The sequence below is a fragment of the Lissotriton helveticus genome, chromosome 4_1, assembly GCF_964261635.1.
Source record: "Lissotriton helveticus chromosome 4_1, aLisHel1.1, whole genome shotgun sequence".
In the NCBI taxonomy this organism is placed as follows: domain Eukaryota; kingdom Metazoa; phylum Chordata; class Amphibia; order Caudata; family Salamandridae; genus Lissotriton; species Lissotriton helveticus.
This window is the reverse complement of record NC_136063.1, coordinates 358,483,791-358,503,647: the sequence shown is the minus strand read 5'-3', so window position 1 is coordinate 358,503,647 and position 19,857 is coordinate 358,483,791.

Below are 19,857 nucleotides of genomic sequence, written 5' to 3'. Positions count from 1 at the left end.
GTGATCGCCAACTTGATGTGGCTGATTGCGAACGAGGAAAAAGTCTCGCCGGGGTGTCATTTTGCTCGCAGTCGCCAACTTGACGTTGAGGACCACAAGCAAGCAAAAAATTACCGCTACTTGCGTTCGCATTGTGCTACGTGCAATTCGCGTAGTGCAAAGTAGGGCAAACTACGTAAGCATAGCGTAGTTATCCGCCCAGGGTTACTTTTGATGCCCATTCCCTGTGCAGGTTCTCATGTACCTACTTTGCACTTTGTACTGGCCAATGACCTTGCTGTTTATGATTTAGTATGGCCATTCCCTGTGCTGTTTCTCAAGCACATACGTGCCTACTTTGAACTTTGTACTGGCCACTGGCCTTGCTGTTGGTTACTATGGATGCCCGTTCCCTGTGCAGTTTCTCATGCACACATGTACTTTGTTCTACTTTGTACTGGTCACTGGCCTTGCTGTTTATCACTTAGGATGCCCATTCCCTGTGCAGTTTCTCAAGCACACATGTGCCTACTTTGCACTTTGTACTGGCTACTGGCTTTGCTGTTGGTTACTATGGATGCCCATTCCCTGTGCAGTTTCTCATGCACACATGTAATTGTGGACTGGCCACAGCCCTTGCTGTTCATCACTGTTGATGCCCATTCCCTGTGCAGCTTCTCATTTACCTACTTTGCACTTTGTACTGGCCAATGGCCTTGCTGGTTATGACTTAGGATGCCCATTTCCTGTGCTGTTTCTCAAGCACACATGAGCCTACTTTGAACTTTGTACTGGTCACTGGCATTGTTGTTGGTTACTATGGATGCCCATTCCCTGTGCAGTTTCTCATGCTTACACGTACTTTGTTATACTTTGTACTGGTCACTGGCCTTGCTGTTTATCACTTAGGATGCCCATTCCCTGTGCAGTTTCTCAAGCACACATGTGCCTACTTTGCACTTTGTACTGGCTACTGGCTTTGCTGTTGGTTACTATGGATGCCCATTCCCTGTGCAGTTTCTCATGCACACATGTATTTTATTCTACTTTGTACTGGCCCCTGGCCTTGCTGTTTATCACTTAGGATGCCCATTCACTGTGCAGGTTCTCATGTACCTACTTTGCCCTTTGTACTGGCCAACGGCCTTGCTGTTCATCACTGCTGATGCCCATTCCCTGTGCTCTATATGCCAGCTTTGACATTGCCAATGGTTTGTTGCAGTTTTTAAGAGTTTGGCAGAGGTGACAAGCACTTCAGTTCTTCTTGACTGAGGCTTGGGGGTGCACTATGGTCATGTTTGCTAAAGTGTACCCATGTCATGTTTGGATGCACTGCCAGCACAGAGGGGGACTCTATCCACAGGATTGCAGGCAGGCTGGCCAGGATCCATCATATCTTTGTGATCTTTCTTGATGTGTGGACTACAGTGTTGGTGTATGACTTGGCTTCCTAGTCACATGCGTACATTAGAATGTGTGCACGTGAGTGGTCATGAAGTGTGCAGTGTGAAGGGGGTGACTTTGTCAGTAATGTTGATGTGTGTGTACCCCTGCAATGGCAACTGCACACATGCCACTCTGAAGCTGAGTGCCTGTTAGTTTGATTTGTCAGCTCTGTGCTTGTGATTGTGTGCACATGTGGTAGTTGTTGGTTGTGCACTGTGCAGTGTGTTGGGGTGTCCTCGCACTCTGTGGGGAGACCTACTTGTTGTTGCCACAGGTTGTGAGTATGCAGAGTGTGTGACAGCCACGTCTGTGTTGTGTTTTGCTGATCAGTCATGTCTCTTATTCCTGTTTGCGCTTACGGTATAGACCTGCTCAGCCACACTGACATTGTAAGTGAATTTTCTCATGCATTGCTGTCACTTGAGCCATTTTTTGCTCCAGTACGATGTGTGGGATGCAGAGTTATACCACCCCCTAGCTTTGCTTCTGATGCCTACCCATTGTGAGTGACTCCTCCATGTATTTGTGTATAGTACACTCCTGACCTGTCCACTACTGACGTACACACCACTTCACTCTCATGTCACCTATCCCCATTGGTTGGCAGTGGGTGTGCCTCCCCACCACTTCATTTGTTACACTATGCTTTGTGGTGCTGATCTGTGCAGAGGACCAATGTGCCACTCATGCTTGATTCCCAATTAGTAATGTGTGATTTTCTTGAACTGTGTTGCAGTCATGGTTGCTCATGTGCACTGCAACTCTTTATGCTGCATATTCCTCTGGTCATGTTGTTTGTACCTGGGTGTCTCTAAGTTGAGCATCTGTGGGTGTTGGGTTAGCTGTATGTGTGTTTGCTGAGGTACTGATACTCTTCCTGAGTGTGATGTTGTCTGTGTGCTGTGCTGATTTGTGTTGTGGGAGTACATGTTGTGGCACTGCAATGTGTGTGCTACTGATTTGGTTGTTGTGTACACACCGCTTGTTCAGGCACAGCCCGTGCAGGGCGTTATACTGGGACAGTGACGTCAGGCGGGGGAGGGTCAGGGTGGAGGGTTATAAAATGTGGGATATGGACCATTACAGGTAAGTACCGAAAAAAGATAAATACAACGAATTTCGTTACCTGCGCTGCAACGCCAAATGTGATGCAGCGCAGGCAACAAAATTCTTTTTTTTTGGTACTTACCTGTAATGGTCCATATCCCGCATTTAACAACCCCTCACCCTGACCCTCCCCCGCCTGACGTCACCGCCCCGGTATAACGCCCTGCACGGGCCATGCCTGCCCTTGTTGTGCATGCAGTGCTGTGAGTGTATGTTGTCTTGTACTTGCCTGGTGTGCATCCCCTGATGTTCAGCTGAGTTTGCAATGTGATGGATTGGTATGTGCATGTGTTGTGTTTTTGTTGTGTATGTATGCAGTGTTTGGCCTGTGTTGGCTCTTCCAGCTGACATATGCTCTGTGTGTGATGTTCCATTTGCATGACATTGTGTGTGAGTTGTTTATGCATTGTAATACATTCAGTAGGTGCTGCAGGTGTAGTGTGCAATACTTGTGTGTCTGTCACATGCAGCAAGGTAGATTCTTGTTCCTGAGCTTGCTTTGAGTGCACATTGGTGGTTTGTCCTCCTATTTTTGACCTGTCACTTATCAGGATAGTGCATGTGTGGGCATGTGATACACTATGACACCATGTTGACTTGACGGGTGGTGTGGTATGTCTGTCTGTGTTAGCTTATTGTCCCATTGATCCCATTGTGTGTCCATGATTATTTTGAGATGATGCACTTCTTGTTTGTGTTGGGGTATGGTGTCTGTGCATTGGTCCTGAGTGATAATGTTGCGTTCTTCTGTTCTGTCTGGGATCCCATTGTCTTTCCACTGTTTGGCTGGCCATATGTGGGCTTGTTTTACTTCTGTGTATGTTGTTTGTGAGGTTTGTGTTTGGCTATTGTTTTTGTGCCAGCATTGGATCAGGCATCCCTGAGTGTGTGTGTGATGTTTGTGGATGCACCCCAGGGAGTGTGATTTTTTTTCAGTGTACTCATAGGACATTATGTGCACCATTCTGTGTGTGTGACACTGGTGTTGAGTGGTGCAGGTGTGGTGAGGTGGGTGGAGGAGGGTATGTGTGCAGGATCCATTTTGTGTTTGACAGTCAGGGAGTGTGACAATGAGCCATGTGTGTTGTGATGACGACACACTGTAGGAGAGTAGGATCTGCTTCTTATGGTTACCCCCACATTTTGCTGATGTTTCACTGTTTTTCCACTTTAGTCTGTCTGGGGCCCTGCTATCCAGGACCCCAGCCTACCTGCTTTCCCTCTAAATTGATTCCCTTATGTACACCTCAGACTGGATTCTGGGATACCCTTATAAGTCCCTGGTATATGGTATACTATATACCCAAGGCATAGCTACCCCAGAGGCCTACAAGGGGCTGCAGCATGTATAATGCCACCCATGGGAAGCCTTTCAAAATGACACCACAAGACTGCTACTGCAGCCTGGGTACGGTGGTGCATGCACCCCTTACTTAGATATTGGTTACCTATATTTACCTTAAATCACTACACATATAAACCTATCAGTCACCCCTTTGGCAGGCCTTATCCATCCTGAAGGCAGGGTGCTGGGTTTTGTGTGAGAGGTTGCCCATGCATGAGCAGGGCCCCTCTGAAGCCTTCAGAATCTATTCTTCGGGGTTGTTCTATGAAGCAGCCAGACCATATACTCTTAAGTGCATTATAACCTTGTGGTAAATGCTAACTTTGGAATGGCTGCAAGGAAACATGTCGTGTTTAGTGTCAAACACTTTGGAATCAGACCCCCCACCCCCGCCATTCCTGGTTGCGGGCGTATGATCCCACCCTTCTAGAGGGAGAGACAAGTCCACACCGGTATACCCGGTACCCGTTTAAAAGAACCCTGGCATCACATTAATTGATGCCACCGACACAAGTCTGGCTTCCAGCTGCTGGACAAAACTCCAGCAGGAGAGGCCTGGACAATAGGTTTCCTGTCACAGGGAGGTGTCACCACCTCCTAGACAGGCTTTAATGTATTGAGGCTGTTTAGGTGCACTCCAAGACTGCTTTGAAGTCTGCACTGGGGGCACACTTGGTGTCCCTGTGCATAGCCCAGTTCAGACCTGTTGCAGGGGCTACCAGCCCCTGCTCTGGCACAAAACTGGACTAATGAAATGGGTGTAGCCAGACCCTCCCATAGGTGGATCCCCAGAGTATGTCCAACCCCTTCCTTGGTTATAAGAAAAGAACTTCTGACTACAGAACTTTAGATTACACCTGGACGAAACACTGCTACTGATATCCCGGAACTTTGATGCTCTAAATGACTAGATGACTGATTTGGATCTCCGAAGCTCCCGACGGACCCCAAAGTATTTGCAACACAGGAGGTAGATTTCCAGACTTCCCCGAGGTCAACCTGAGTCTCCAGCAAAGCTGAGACTGGTATCCTTCGTGGGTACCGTGGAACCGGAACCCCTGGACACCGTGCACACTTGCAAGTGCATTAGCTGTGTGACATTCCTTGAGGCTCTGCATTGGGTTACTTGTAGCCCAGACCCCAAGCACCTTTTCCACTGAAGATTGCTGGCCTACACCCCACGAGTGTTCCGTGGACCGGTGCTTTGTGTTTTTGCTCAAGGTACCTTCGCAATCCCTCGTCCGTTGATTGAGGGGTCCCTGAGAAGGCAACTTTAACTTTTCTTGGGCTTCCCTGGTTGCTTCAGACGTGCCCTGACTCTCCACCACTTGGTGAGTTCCCTGGACCTTGCTGGTCTGCACCAAAGCATCTTTCCTCTTCCTGCATGGGTTGCTGTTGCCAAAGCTTTGTTGGGTCCAATCCGGGTACCTACACTGCAGCAATCAACATCCTTCATGGAACAGCTCAAAACCAGCTCTTGGTCATTGTTGACACCTCGTGATCCTCGTGGCTGCAGAGTCAAGCTTCACCACTTCACACCTGAATCTCCCGACATCAGTGGGCATTCGTCTATCATGCCCTGGTCACTGGCAAGGTTCAGGTTCCTCACATCTTTGATCCAGACTTGGATCACACCGGACACTTTTCTTCTCGAGCACAGCAGCATTTTGCAGCAGATCGCCATTGAAAACAACGACGATTCCCGACACCAAAAGACACCTATGCACCCAGCTTCCCTGGGTGAGGTAACTCGAGTACTTTGGTGCTACCGTGGGTGTGGGCCCTAGACCCCTTAAGTCTAAAGGGGTTTGCTCAAAGTCCTCTCCTAAGTGTCCTTAATCTTTACATAGAAGATACCAGCGATTCGCAGCTGTATTCTCCACTGCACGCGTCCCACGTGGGTCCCCCGTGTCACTACCTTGGGTGGTTCCTTGTGGTCTCAGCAATTCAACAGGCTCTAGGCCTTGTGTCTAGTCAAGTCGTGGTTCTTATACCACTTTCTTCATATATGATTTGGTTCGCCCCTATGGCCTAACTTATATTGTGTTATTTTACTGTGATTTATTAAGTGTAACATATGTTCTCTGACCTCTAGCCTCATAAAGAGACTAGTAAGGTGCGTTTAGTAATACATTTTATATACATACCTGGTGTGGTCTTCCTTTCATTTAGCCATTCAAGAGTTTATAGACTGGTAAAACAAGCTGCTTTACATTCCTTCAAGATTTAGCCTGGAGGCTGCTCTCCATAGCTACCACTAGGATAGCTTTCAAATAAGATTGTCTTTAACCTATCACCTCTAAGGGGTTCTTTGGACTGGTGCAAGGTGCCCACTATAACTAATAGACAGCATATGCCAGGCCAACTTCTCACACATACCCATGTCAATTAAGTTGAGGTAGATGTGTGGCTGATCACTGTTTGACTTCAGACACTTCCTATCATCCCTGTCAATTCAATTCAATTTATTTTATTTATGATTTTGGAACTCAAATGAGATCCACATAAAAGAAAAACAGAGATAAAATATACATTTTCATACAATCGAATAAAGGATACAGGGATAACATTTTAAGAACTTCAAATAGAATGTCTAAAAGGATCGAGGCATCTGTGTCTTTAATATATATCTAAAAAACTTTTAAAAAAGTAACACATTCTGTGACATGCATAGGGACAGGGATTCATATCATCCCTGTCCCTATGCATGGCTTTCCTTGCTGTCACCCTGAGTTGTTTCACATTGATCACTGTAGTTTAATTGCACTAACTGTGCCTGCCATGTCTGATTTGATGGCTAAGGGTGTTGTGATATGTTCCTTCTCTTGCATGTAATGTACATATGCTTTGTGGCTTGCTCCATGTACACTGTCCACCTTAATTTTGGCTAGCCCATTTATTGTCCTGCATTGCTGCAGATATCTGGTATGTGTATGTGGCTGTGTGTCAGTGTGGGGTGTGTCTGGGTGACTTGACAGGCAGTGTGTATAGTTAAAAGGTTGTTTATATTCAGTGTGAGTGTTCATTGTGTGATTGGACTCAGTTTGCTTGACATGAGTGGAGGGTAGGTGTGGGGAGGAGGGTTGCCCTGTCCCTGAGCTTCTGTGCAGGGTGTTTCTCTTCACCCCCACCTTCTGAGACAGATTACCTGTTTTTTTGTTGTGTGTGGTGCAGGGTATGGGTATACCTGACTGGTTAATTGTGCAGGGGGCACACAGAATGCCCCCTAATGGGCATGGGGGGCCTAGTGTGTGAAGGGTGGAGGTGTTGCCCTATGATCTTTGTGGATTGCCCATGCCTGGCTCTAGCCCTGCCTACTACATTGTTTTTTCCAAGTCTTCACTGCTGCGGTGACGTGACCGAGAGGTTGCATTGATTTCCTGGTTGATGGGTGAACCGAATGCGGAGGGGTGATTTTGTGAAGTGTGGGAACACTTGTGGATATGTTCCTGTCCCCACCAGCATGTCTGGTGTGGACAGGAACTGTATATCAGCCCAGGAGTTGTGTGTTGTGGTTGTGTGTGGAGTTGTGTGATTGCGTACCTTCGGTGTTATCCGTGAAGATGCATTACTTGCTGGTAGTTAATCAGGTACAGCACCGGAAAGGTGTGTAAAGCTGGCTCCATTGCGGTGGGACTGAGTAGAGGGGACCGGGAGTCTGGTTTGGCGCTCCGCTGTTGTGCTTCCGCCGTCTCCAGTTGGGTGGTTTCTCCACTGAGGTGAGACGGAATGTTCTGTCGGGACATCATTCTGCACAGTGGTGGTTCTCTATTGGCTCCCACCACCACATTTTTATGGCGATTCACGTCGCACCAAGGGGGACGTGAAATGGGCTATGTTTGCGCATTGTAATATGGCAGATGTGAGGACCGCTGTTGACGTGCGGAAAATGACATTTTCCGCCACCGCCAGCACAGCGGTGGCGCCTTCGCCCGCCCTCATAATGAGACCCTATGTTTTCTTTAGCAAATTGTGATTTTTTTCCTTGAATTTTCTAAATTTGTTTGGAAATTTAATTGTATAAGTTTCTTGATTTTAAAATAGTTAGGTACTTCTTACACTTACACTTTTTATGAAGAATTGCCTGCTTCATCTGCTAGTGCTATCATGGGTTTAGCAGACATATTTTAATGCTGGCTTGTAACTTAGCCAGACTGTATTTATTAGGTTGGTTGTGGTGCTTCCTTCTAAAAGAATAATTAATTTTCTGGCACAGCTGACATATCTGCCACAGACAGGGCTAGTTCATCTCAAGCTGGAAAAGGTTGTTCTGGCAGTATGAAACTCATTTTCATTTTGCACTTGCTTCTTCTATTAAAGTTCAAGAATAATAGAAAATCCTGAGACCCTCATCCTTTCACATATCCATATTTCATTCACACAGCATACATAACAATGTACTCAATTTGTACAACACACATTTGTAATTTAGATGCTGAAATATATATTATAACATTAAGGTTAGTAAGTGGGTCAAGCAAAAAGTAATGAGTGAGCTTTTAGCAAATTAGTACATGAAGTAGTAAAAGAAAAACTTTAACACCATCATAAAAAGGCCATCTGATCAAGCCGAAATCACAGAAGGCACATTCAGAATTAGTTTTGGCCAATGAGGACATGCAAGTGAATGCAGCAAGATAAAGTGCCAGCAGGAGTTTGGGACTCTGTTGAAGAAAGTTGCAGGCTTCTGGCTGAAAGTGCACCACAATTTGTGTGTGTTTATGTTTTGTGGATACACTTGGTTTGGGTGATGTATGTCTGTTCAGAGTGGTACTATGGCATTTTACTGCAGATCATCAGAAGACACTTGAACATTGATAAAACAGCATGTATAAATTACTGCATGTTCCCTATGTTATTACTTTCCCTTGATTATCTGAATGTACCCATTAACCTCTGAAGGATACGTTTACCTCAGCTACAATGGTGTGTCATCCAGATACCTACACTGTAGCTGATGGAGACTTTTTACCCAGTAAGGTGACATTTACAAAATTGTGCCATTGTCGGATGGGAGTGCAACATAAGGTTGTGATATTCACCATCCACAGAAACCTGCAGCTTCTTACATTGGTAAAGCCATTGCTGATCTGACAGCTGTGCTGTTTTAAATTATTAGTAACTATAAATTGCCATTAGGTCAAGCTGAAGCTCTTTCAGGCTATGGATGTGGAAATTCAGGATAATACATATGTCTCATCATGCCTCTTGTCCTGGACCGAAGGTGTTACATCAGTTGAGCTCTTCTCAAAAGACAAGGAGAAATCCTGAAGTTTTGAGCTCCTCACGAGCATGAATGAGCAAGTGCATGGCAACATCTTGCCACCTGGTGCTGCCTGCCAGCGCAATGTTCTGGCAAACCCAAATTTTACAACCGCCTCGACCATCAACGCCTGGCAGTGTGAGATCTGCACACTTCACAGTACAGCATCAACAGCTTGCGGTGACTGCCAACATCCACGTTACTGCCAGGATCTTGTGCCTGCTTTTCGTATTACATTGACGACCATCTGTGGTGCAGAAACAGAGTATCGCCGTTGAAATATCGAATTTTATGAATATCGCGTCACAAATATCGATGGTGGAAAATATCGTGGTAAGTTTATTCTTTGTTTAGAATATCGATTTTTGTGTAATGTAGAAATATATATTTTGCAAATATCAATTTGCAAATATATTGTAAATAATATCAACTATATTTTTATTGCTTGTGTTAAATGTTTTTTTTTTTATTTGGTAGTAGTTATTTTATATTTTTTAATTGATTTTTTAACGTGAACATTTTTGTTTTTATTGTATTTTAATTTATTTGTAGGAATGCAATGTTGGGTTTATAGGGGATAAGAGTGAGAAGTATTTTAAAAATATTTATTGAAAATGTTAAATAATTAAAAAATGTTGGCAAATTCTAGGAGCATGATGTTGGGGTCATATGGGATAAGGGTAGGGTGTAGTTACAAATTTTATTTTTAATTTTGTTAATTTTATGTAAAAATGTAGGAAAGGAATGTTGGGTTTATGGGGATAAAGGTGGGGAGTAATGTAAGACTGTTGGTTGAAAATAAATGTAAACAAAATTATTAAAAGATATAAACAAATTAGAAAAATAAAAATAGAAATGTAACCAGTTGCATACCCCGTCGGCCATCGGCTGTCGCAATCACTACCTTGGTAGTGCTGCGCACGACGTATGCACCGCGGTCAAGGAGTTAAAATGTTTGAATTTTTTTGGGGTGTTAATATTTTAATGTAAATTGTGTAAAATATTTTATAAATAATTTTTTAAGGAGAAAAATAATTAAATAAATATATGATAAGTTTATTATTTTTAATTTCTTTATATCATTCTTTGTTTTTATTTTGCTTTGTTTAATTTGGGGATAATATTGAAATTTAAAATGTTTCAATTTTAACTGAGATTCAGCATTTCATATTTATCATTTTTAATTTTGTGAGAAGGGGTGTCTTAATTTTTTATGATAATGTTTTCAATAATTGTTTAAATTTTTTTATTTTTAAACTATTGAATTAGGTGTTTTGGGGAGAAATGTAAAACAAAATTGTGTTAAATGTACATTTGTGATAAACAAATTGAACATTTTTGTAAATCTTTTTTTTCATAGTTTTAAAATATTTTATATTTGCAATTTATATGTAGCATTTTCCTTTTGTTTTTTTTGTTTTGGATTTAGAATAGGATTTTTGTGTGGGGGGGGTTATTCTCCAGCAGTTTCTTTTAGCTTAGTTGGTTTTGGATTTGTAATAGTAACTTATTATGGTTTATTATTCAGCTCTTTCTTTGAGTCTAGTTGTTTTTGGAGTTGGAATATTAATTTATCCTGAGTTATTATTCAGCTCTTTCTTTGAGTTTCGTTGGTTTTGGAGTTGGAATATTAATTTATTATGGTTTATTATCCAACTGGTTCCCTGAGTTCAGTTGGTTTTGGAGTTAGGAATTGTAATGTTTTAGGGTTTATTATCCAGCACTTTCCCTAAGTTTAGTTGGTTTTAAAATTAGGAACAGTATTTTTTTGTTTGTTTTTATCCAGCACTTTCCCTGAAGTTAGTTGGTTTTGGAGTTGGAATAGTAATTTATTATTGTTTATTATCCAGCAATTTCCCTGGGATAGTTGGAATTGGAGTTAGAATAGTAATTTGTTTAGGTTTATTATCCAGCACTTTCCCTGAGTTTAGTTGGTTTCAGAGTTGAAAAGTAATTTATTATGGATTATTATCCAGCACTTTCCCTGAGTTTAGTTGTATTTGGAGTTAGGAATGGTAATTGTTTTGGGTTTATTATCCAGCACTTTCCCTGAGTTTAGTTGGTTGTGTAGTTGGAATATAAATTTATTATGGTTTATTATCCAGCACATTTCCTGAGTTTAGTTGGTTTTAGAGTTGGAATAGTAATTTATTATGGTCTATTATTCAGCACTTTCCCTGAGTTTAGTTGGTTTTAAAGTTAGAAATAGTAATTTTATTTGAGTTTATTTTCTAGCACTTTCCCTGAGTTTAACTGTTTTTGGAGTTGGAATAGTAATTTTTCGAGGTTTATAATCCAGCACTTTCCCCGAGTTTAGTTGGTTTTGGAGTTGTAAAAGTAATTTAATATGGTTTATAATCCAGCACTTTCCTTGAGTCTAGTTGTTTTTGGATTTGGAATATTAATTTATTCTGAGTTATTATCCAGCACTTTCCCTGAGTTTAGTTGTTTTTTGTGTTAGGAATAGTATTTTTTTCCGGTTTATTATTCAGCACTTTCCCTGAGTTTAGTTGGTTTTGGAGTTGGAATACTAATTTAACATGGCTTATTATCCAACACTTTTCCTGATTTTAGTTGGTTTTGGAGTTGGAATAGTAATTTTTTATGGTTTACGATCCAGCACTTTCACTGTGTTTAGTTGGTTTTGGAGTTGGAATAGTAATTCTTTGGGGTTTATTATCTAGCACTTTCTCTGAGATTAGTTAGTTTTGGAGTTGGAACAGTAGTTTATTATGGTTTATTATCTAGCATTTTCCCTGAGTTTAGTTGGTGGACACTTGGTGCAGGGAACTGCTGGAGGGTACCATGGCAGCAATGCTGCCATGGAAAGGCCAGTTACCGCACCCTTCCTAATATGCCTGGTAAGTAAGTAACTTTTTATTGTTTAGGTTAATTAAAACCATTACAAAAAATACATTAAAACAATCTCCACAAGTAGAATTAAAAGAGAAAATGTAAAAGCAAGAAATTTTAGTTAAAAAGTAACATTACTAAAATCAATAAACGTGAGTGGCAAATTGTTCATAGCAGCTGGTCACAGCCCGAAATTTCCTCTTTAGCCGACTGCCTGGCATGGTAGTTTCCATTCTGCTAGTATCAGAAATTTCACCAGCTTCCCATTTAGCGGTGGAAGACCAGGATCAAAACAAGCAAGGACTGCTTGTCTGCGTGAGCGGATACTTAGTTCGTTAAAGGCTGATTTTAACAGAGCTGCTCTCTCCTCGTTCAGCCTCGAGCAAGTGCATAGTAAATGTTCTAAGTCTTCGACTCCTATTCCGCACAGCCGGCATCTAGTCCCATAGTTCGTTCTCAGCCACGGTGGTAGATATGGAATGGCAGGTAGGATCCCCAACCTATGTTTTAAAAAGGCTTCTTTTGTTTTCCAGCCATATCCCAGACCAAAATATGCTTGGAGCCCCGGTGTTTTGTATGTCCACAGAGTCATCCAGGCATGACGCCTGTGAGAAAAGGTGGCTTTGTCCTCCACATGAGAATGTCTTTTTAAGCTCTTGTTCACTGCGTGCTTAAATTGTGCATGTGATAGAGGAACCTCCCATAGCTCTTTTAGACCTGTACTACTCCGGGACTCCACTAAGTATTTTTTCGCCGGCGTTCCAGAGGAGTTGGTCAGGTATTGCCAGAGCTGTTGATTCAAGGAGTTTTTCGGTGAATTCTTTATTTTGTGCCAACACTTTATATATGGCCCTCTACGTGCAAGCATTTGGCTCGTCAGACCAAATTCTAAACGAATCTGAGCTTGTGAGGTATAGGGTGGCAAATGGAAGAGAAGTCTGTAGGCCTTTGATATAGTTATATCTAGAAGTTTTGCATCAGTACCTCTTAGGGCCTCACTGCCATACGTGATTGATGACTCTATTTTAGTTTTCGCCACTCGAAGCAGTGGCAATAGAGTCTCACCACTCAAGTTGGACTCAAGCTGTTTCAACATCATGGTTATTAGCATCCCTTTCCTCTTAATGGCTTCTAATTGATTTTGGTAGCGGCCACCCTTATCAACTATGATCCCAAGGTATTTATATTCTGAGCAGTTAGAAATTACTTTTGTGCCAAGGGACCAAGTGTGCAACGTTTTGTTCCTAGTTATGGACAACACTTTGGTTTTGTTGATGTTGACTTCTAATAGATTGTCGTCGGCGTACCCATGGAGCGTGTTAATCAGATTTTGAAGGCCCACTTTTGTGTGGCTGACCAGGACCACGTCATTAACTCTGGGCGTAGTGGGCGGAGTGGGGCTCCGCGGAGCTACGTGAAGTGGGCGCACAACTACGCCCACCCACGCACTCTGCGTAGCCCCACTCCACGCCGCCCGCCTCCCTCCCGCCCTCACTAAATACATAAATAAATGAATAAAAAGCTTTTAAAAATACTTACCTTGTCTGCCGTGTCCCCGGGGCTCCCTCTCGCCGTCCCGCGATTCGGGCCGCCACCGAATCGGATCCTAATGCGCATGCGCGGGCGGCCGCGCATGCGCATTCCTCACGAGAAATGCGCATGCGCGGCCGCCCGCGCATGCGCATTAGGATCGGAAATGGCGGCGCGCATCGCGGGACGGCGAGAGGGAGCCCCGGGGACGCGGCAGACAAGGTAAGTGTTTTTAAAAGCTTTTTATTCATTTATTTATGTATTTAGGGAGGGCGGGAGGGAGGCGGGTGGCGGCCGGCTACGCACCGTCTGCGGAGCGCACGTAGTGCCGCCTGGCTACGCCGGCTACGCAAAATGCGTAGGGGACGGCACTCCATGCACTCCGTGCACGGAGCGTAGCTGGCCGCCGACCCTTACACGTCATCAGCATAAGATATGCTGTACAATGCTTTTCCCCCTAACCGGGGGGCGTGAGAATTACAAGCCTCTAGTGCGGGTGGCAGGTCAGCTGTAAATAGATTGAAGAGGGTAGGAGCTAGCACACAACCTTGCTTTAGGCCTTTTGTAGTTGGAATACGCCTAGAGAGGTGCGAGCCATTTCCAAGCTTTACCTGGACCCACGTGTTCGTGTGCAATTCAATCAGGAGACTTAATAATGACGAGGGAATCCCCCAGCAGGCCAATTTTCGCCAAAGGATTCCTCTGTTAACATTATCGAAGGCCGCCTTAAAGTCCACAAAGCAGAATCCCGTTTGGCTTGATGGTATTAGGCTATGGTTTGTTGCCCATTCTCGCAGCTGGGTCAATAGAAGGCCGGCAAAATATTTAGCCTCAATGTCTTGGAGTGCAATCAGGCGGTAGTTCTTTGGGAGTATTCTATCCCCTGCCTTGTAAATCGGTGAAATGATTGAGCCCCTCCATGAGGCAGGCAAGCACCCCGAATTATTGACAGACATAAAGAGGCGTGTCAGCCCAATATTCTGGTTTGAGTTTAAAGAGGGCCGGCGGACTTCCATTAGGCCCGGCTGCGCCGTCTTTCCTGCCTTTGGAGATTAATTTCCTGAATAGGACCGCAGAAGGTTCTGGTTTGACATCTTCACATGGTGAGACTGTTTGAAGTGGTCGGCTCTCTATCTGAACCTGGGGCTCGCTTGTTTTTGAGACCTGTAGATTGAAATGTTCGTCAAGAAAAGATTCCCAAGACGATTTGGTTATATAAGATGTTATGCCATTACTTCTCGGATTTAACATTTTGTTTATAGTAGACCAAAATTGGGTGCTGTTATTATCCTTGGAAGCATAATGGAGTTTGGCCCAGAAATCTACATAATTGGTTCTTTTGATTATCCATTTCAGCTTTTTGAGATCAGCACGATGCTTACGAAGCTGCGCTAGAAGTATTCCATCACCCGGGCTTTTCTTCAACAGTCTTAAAGATTTGTTAATCATTTTTTTGTGAGATTTCATGGCCAGTTTCTGGGTGCCTGAGATCTTCCTTGCAATACCAGATGCAGATGGTGGAACATGCCGTACAGTAGTTGAATAATTGTTTGCAAACTCAGTCTTGAATTTTTCCCAACCTGCTACTGTATTGCCCGAAGGGTAGTTTTAGTTGTTCAATTGCCTTTTTGCAGCTTGAAGTACATCCCCAGTATTTGCTTCCGAAGTTTTGATTCGTTTATGATTTATGGTGTGACTGTCCTGCAGTCCTGTTGGGTTTGAGAGTATGACCTCAGGAAGGGCTCCTAGGATGACTTCTTGAGGGCGATGATCGCTATCACCCTTGTCCCCTAAGTTGAAGCCCAATATATGATGGAACAATGAAAGGGAGACTAAAGTGTAGTCGATAGTAGAGGTTGTTTTGCCTGAGGTGAATGAGGCCACAGATGGTGAACCATCAGGAAATCTACCATTTAGAGCCCTTAGGCCCATATGTTCCAGATCTTCCAATAGTGATTTTGCAAGCTTGGATGTTTTACATTGGCTACTAAATGATTGAGTTGGTATATTCCAATGGTACGACTGGGCTTGAATATCACTGTTTGCGGAAGACCCTTAGATGCATTGATTAAGGTCTCCAGACAGAATTAGGTTTGTTGATGTTTGAGTAGTGATAACGTGATGTAAGTGGTCCATTAGGAGTTTCCCCTCATGACTCTTATTTTTTGGGTTAATATAAGTGTTGGTCAGCTGGATATATTTCTTTATGCCCCCAAAGTTAAGTGATATCTCTACTGTATTTGTGGCCGAGGAATCATTGCTTAAAGCCTGTGCGCTACCAATGGTTGATATTTTGAGGTTGGTTGCTAGGCCTCCTGACAACCGACCAAACTTGCTTTTCCTTGTTCCTGCAGAATGGTAACAGGTATATATATAACCCTCTAGTTGAACCGGCTCTTCCAGCCATGTTTCCTGGAGAAGGATGATGTCAAATGTTTTCACGTATTGTATGAAATCAGTGTCCGCTACTTTGTTGTTAAGCCCGTTTATGTTCCACGAGCATAGTTCTAGGTGTGATGCTTCTATGGACATTTCCGGCTTTGTTGGATATCCTTGTCATTGGGAAATCATTGTTGTATTACTTATTCTGAAGAGCCGATGTTCAATCGTGCGATTCATATTGGTAGGCCTTGAAATATTCTCCGCAGATGTTGCCTGAACTACTGTAGGAGAGCAACCCAATGCGCCCCTCAGCACAGACCTTGTCGTTGGAGTTGTTTTGGGTGGTAGCTGCTTGGGCCTCTCGAGCAAGCGCAACGGGTATCCTGTATCGTGGTGGACGGCTGTGCTAATCCCCCATATTTTAAGGAGACCTTGCTCTTCGATGATTTGATTAGCAATTTCAGGCGAAATCCATGTGGCTTTTGTCGCCTCGTTCCCATCCAACCTATCAGTTCTTATAAATTCTATAGATAGCAGGTCTGCTGAAGATAAGTCTTTTAGCGCTTGTATGGTGCTGAGTATCGTAGGCACCGCCACCATATTAGTGGCCAAGTCCGCCCTGCCGGCAATCGTGACGATTGCAGATCGGCGGAAAAGCAGCGCAGGGACTTTCCGTCCACCACAGTATCTCCCGCTATGCTAATATGGCGGGTAAATGTAATTGGGATGGCGGGCAGATCACCAATGCCGGCCTGGTGATGGCAATACGCCCGCCAATATAATCACCACCTTTGACTGTAACTCCGTCAGCGTGACTAATATGGTCCCTGTTGACTCCATATTTTTGTAGTTCCATGTTGTAGGAGTCATTGTTGTATCAGTGACCCCCATCCATGATGCTCTCCCTGCTCGCCACCATAATGCCTAATTAGGATGCGCCCGCCATACTCGTGGGCGTATCCTGCCCTTTTTCCATTGTTGGACAGTGCCACTTGCTGCAGCACCAGCCGCAATGGTAAAAGGGCATGCACAGCATTTCACTGCACCATTGGTACCCACCAAGTGCACCTCTCACCCTCACCAACCCCCAGGGGGCCTGCAATGGCCCCTGTAGCAATCCCCGCTAGCCTTTCCATGGCAGCAATGCCACCATGGAAAGGCCAGTACCGCACCCATCCTAATATGGATTAGTGGCCAAGTCGGCCCAACCAGCAATTGTAATGATTACAGACCGGCGGAAAAGCGGCGGATGGGCTTTCCGTCCACTGCGGTATCCCCCGCCATGCTAATATGGCGGGTACATGTAGTTGGGATGGCGGGCGGCAATCCGCCTGCCATTATAATCACCCCCTTTAACGGTAACTCTTTCAGCGAGACTAATCTGGTCCCTGAATCTGTCCTGAGGTCAGTCACGATCGGTCTGAAGATGTGACTTTCAGCCACTCTCGCACATCCATATAACCCCAAGTGGCGCCTTGTACTTTTATATAGCAGCGGGTGGCAAATTCCATTCCGCTCGCGGAATTTGCGAAATGTTGGCATTTTTGCGTTCCAAGCGGAAAGCGAAAATTTCAAAACTTCCGCGATCCACGGCGGTACGGAATTGTATTGCAACTGTGGCGTCTTCTTGGATAAATATGCAGGGCAGGATTCTTTCTGGCACAGTGCTCCTGTTACAAAAATTAAACCTTAACAGGAAGCACTTACAGATATAAATAAAGCAGGTGCCCGAGTTGAAGCTCAAATTCAGCAACTCATTATTCAGCCCAAAAGAATCGTGAGCTTTGTCGAGGCTTGGCAGGTGTGCTTTCTCCCCATATCTACCATCTAAAATTAGCTGTGATGCTTGATGGAGGCCTTTGCATCCTAGACTTTCACAAGCGCAATCCCTGTTCAGTTCCTGTGACCGGGAGCTTCTTTCTTCTCATCTGCTGCTCTGATCGGTCTCTGACCTTTTATAAACACAAGAGGCATGTGAACTCGCATAGAAGCCCGCCAGTTTGGCCCCGCCCCACACACTAGCGGTGTGCACCGTCTTCCTGTACTTTCCCACTATGATGGACAGTTCACTCAAGGGACCCCGGCGCCTTTCGGAGTGATGGCAAAGTTACACACACATGGTCACTGGAAAGACATCTCTTCTGGCCCTTTACGCAGCTGTAGTGTAGGAAAACCACTATGAACCTGCAAAGAAGTCCCGCCCCCGAAAATCTCCGCAAACACGCGAAATTTTGTGTGTTCGCAAAGATTTTTTGCCGTTTTGCGGAAGTTTGCAAAAGGCAATTTAGCAAATTCCACCCACCGCTACTTTTAGGTGCCATACTTACTGCATAACTTTAAACTTACATATCTCCTATTCCACTAATTGGGTTTTAGGTGTTTTGGTTTCAAATAACTTACAAAATTTACTCTATTTTTCTAAATTTGTGTGTAATTTTTCATGTGCTGTGTTTTCACGTTATTTAGTTTGAAATACTGCATAAACGCTGTATACATTGCCTCTAAGATAAACTTGAGTGATTTGTGCAAGCTACGAGTGTATATCAAAGGTTAATTTGGGGTTTGCTTGTGACGTCACTCTGCCAATTGTGGATGCTGCTTGAGTAGGGTTACACGTCCCTCAAGCAGTAAACAACTTTCCAACAACATCATTTGCAGAAGTAATTCTTGTGGCTGTTAATGTCAGTGATGCCAAGGCTCACGCCTTCATCAGAGTAGAACAGGCCTTCTTATAACTATACTAGTGCCTCTTGCCTCTTAGCCCCTAGATTATTGTTTATTAAGCTTTATTGTTGAATTATTCGCCACAAAGATGTTTTCATCTAGGGATGTGCAAAATTGGTGAGATTCTCTGTGTAATGAAAAATTAAATATATAAAAACCATGATTCGTTGGCTTGACTCTAAGTGCAGAATTGTGTGTGGGACAGGAATTTCTGAATAGAGCTAATTAAATTTTTTCCTGCAGCCAATACCCCATGAGGTAAAATGTCTCAGCTCAGAAGCTCCTAAATGACAGCCCAGGTACCAATCTGATGAGGAAGCCTAGTTCCTTCAGTTGGGGAGAGAGGGGCTGATACACCAACCAGATACTTTTTCTAGTCAAAAGAATGCGACAACATTGACTTTAGGCTCCATAGGGACAGCCAGGCCCAATCAATGGCTAGATGCAACTTTCCATACCTAGTAGAGTGAACTGTAGGCCTGGTAGGCTCCCTAACTCTGCAGGGTTGAAAGCTGGAGATGTCCCAGGCCACAGGGCCTGGACCACAGGCTCTGGGAATCCATTGATGCCCTGTATACTAACAAAGGTCTCTGGAAGCAACCCCTTCTCAGCTCAGGATTCAAAGCTCTGATCAGGTTCCATTCACTGCACTGGGAGGTCAGGTTTCTGAGTAACTGGGCCTGGGATCCATTTTACCCTGTGTGGGATAGAGTTGCATTGATGTAGGGAGGGCTCCTTTACTGCTGCAGGTAGAGGGCCCAGAAGACACAGGTCCATAGGCCTGTGCTCCATTTTTCAGCCCATGGTGTCACAATTTACTTACTATGGAGGTCAGCAGGCATGGACAGAGTTGGCTTGGTATGGCAGGGTGGAAAGCTTCAATCTCATGACTCCAACCAGAGATATAGCAGACTCATTTTCCAAAAAGGTTCTATTTGATGGACTTAGTTCTACGGGCCAGGGAAGAGCTGCCCTTGTTTTCTGGGTAGAAAACACTAACTTGGCACTAGCCAGATATCTGGGAAGCTCCCATGTATGCCAAGCCCCTCCCTGGCTCCGAGCTAATTCTCCGCTGCATGTTTATATGCCCTTAGGTCCCCTGCAATAGGATGCAGCATCTTTCATTCTAGTCATCTAGTTGTACAAGCAACAAGAAGGTGGCATGGATGTCTCTGGGAGGGCAAATAATTGAAGCTTACAACCCAGTCAGGGCTCCAGGAGGTTAAAT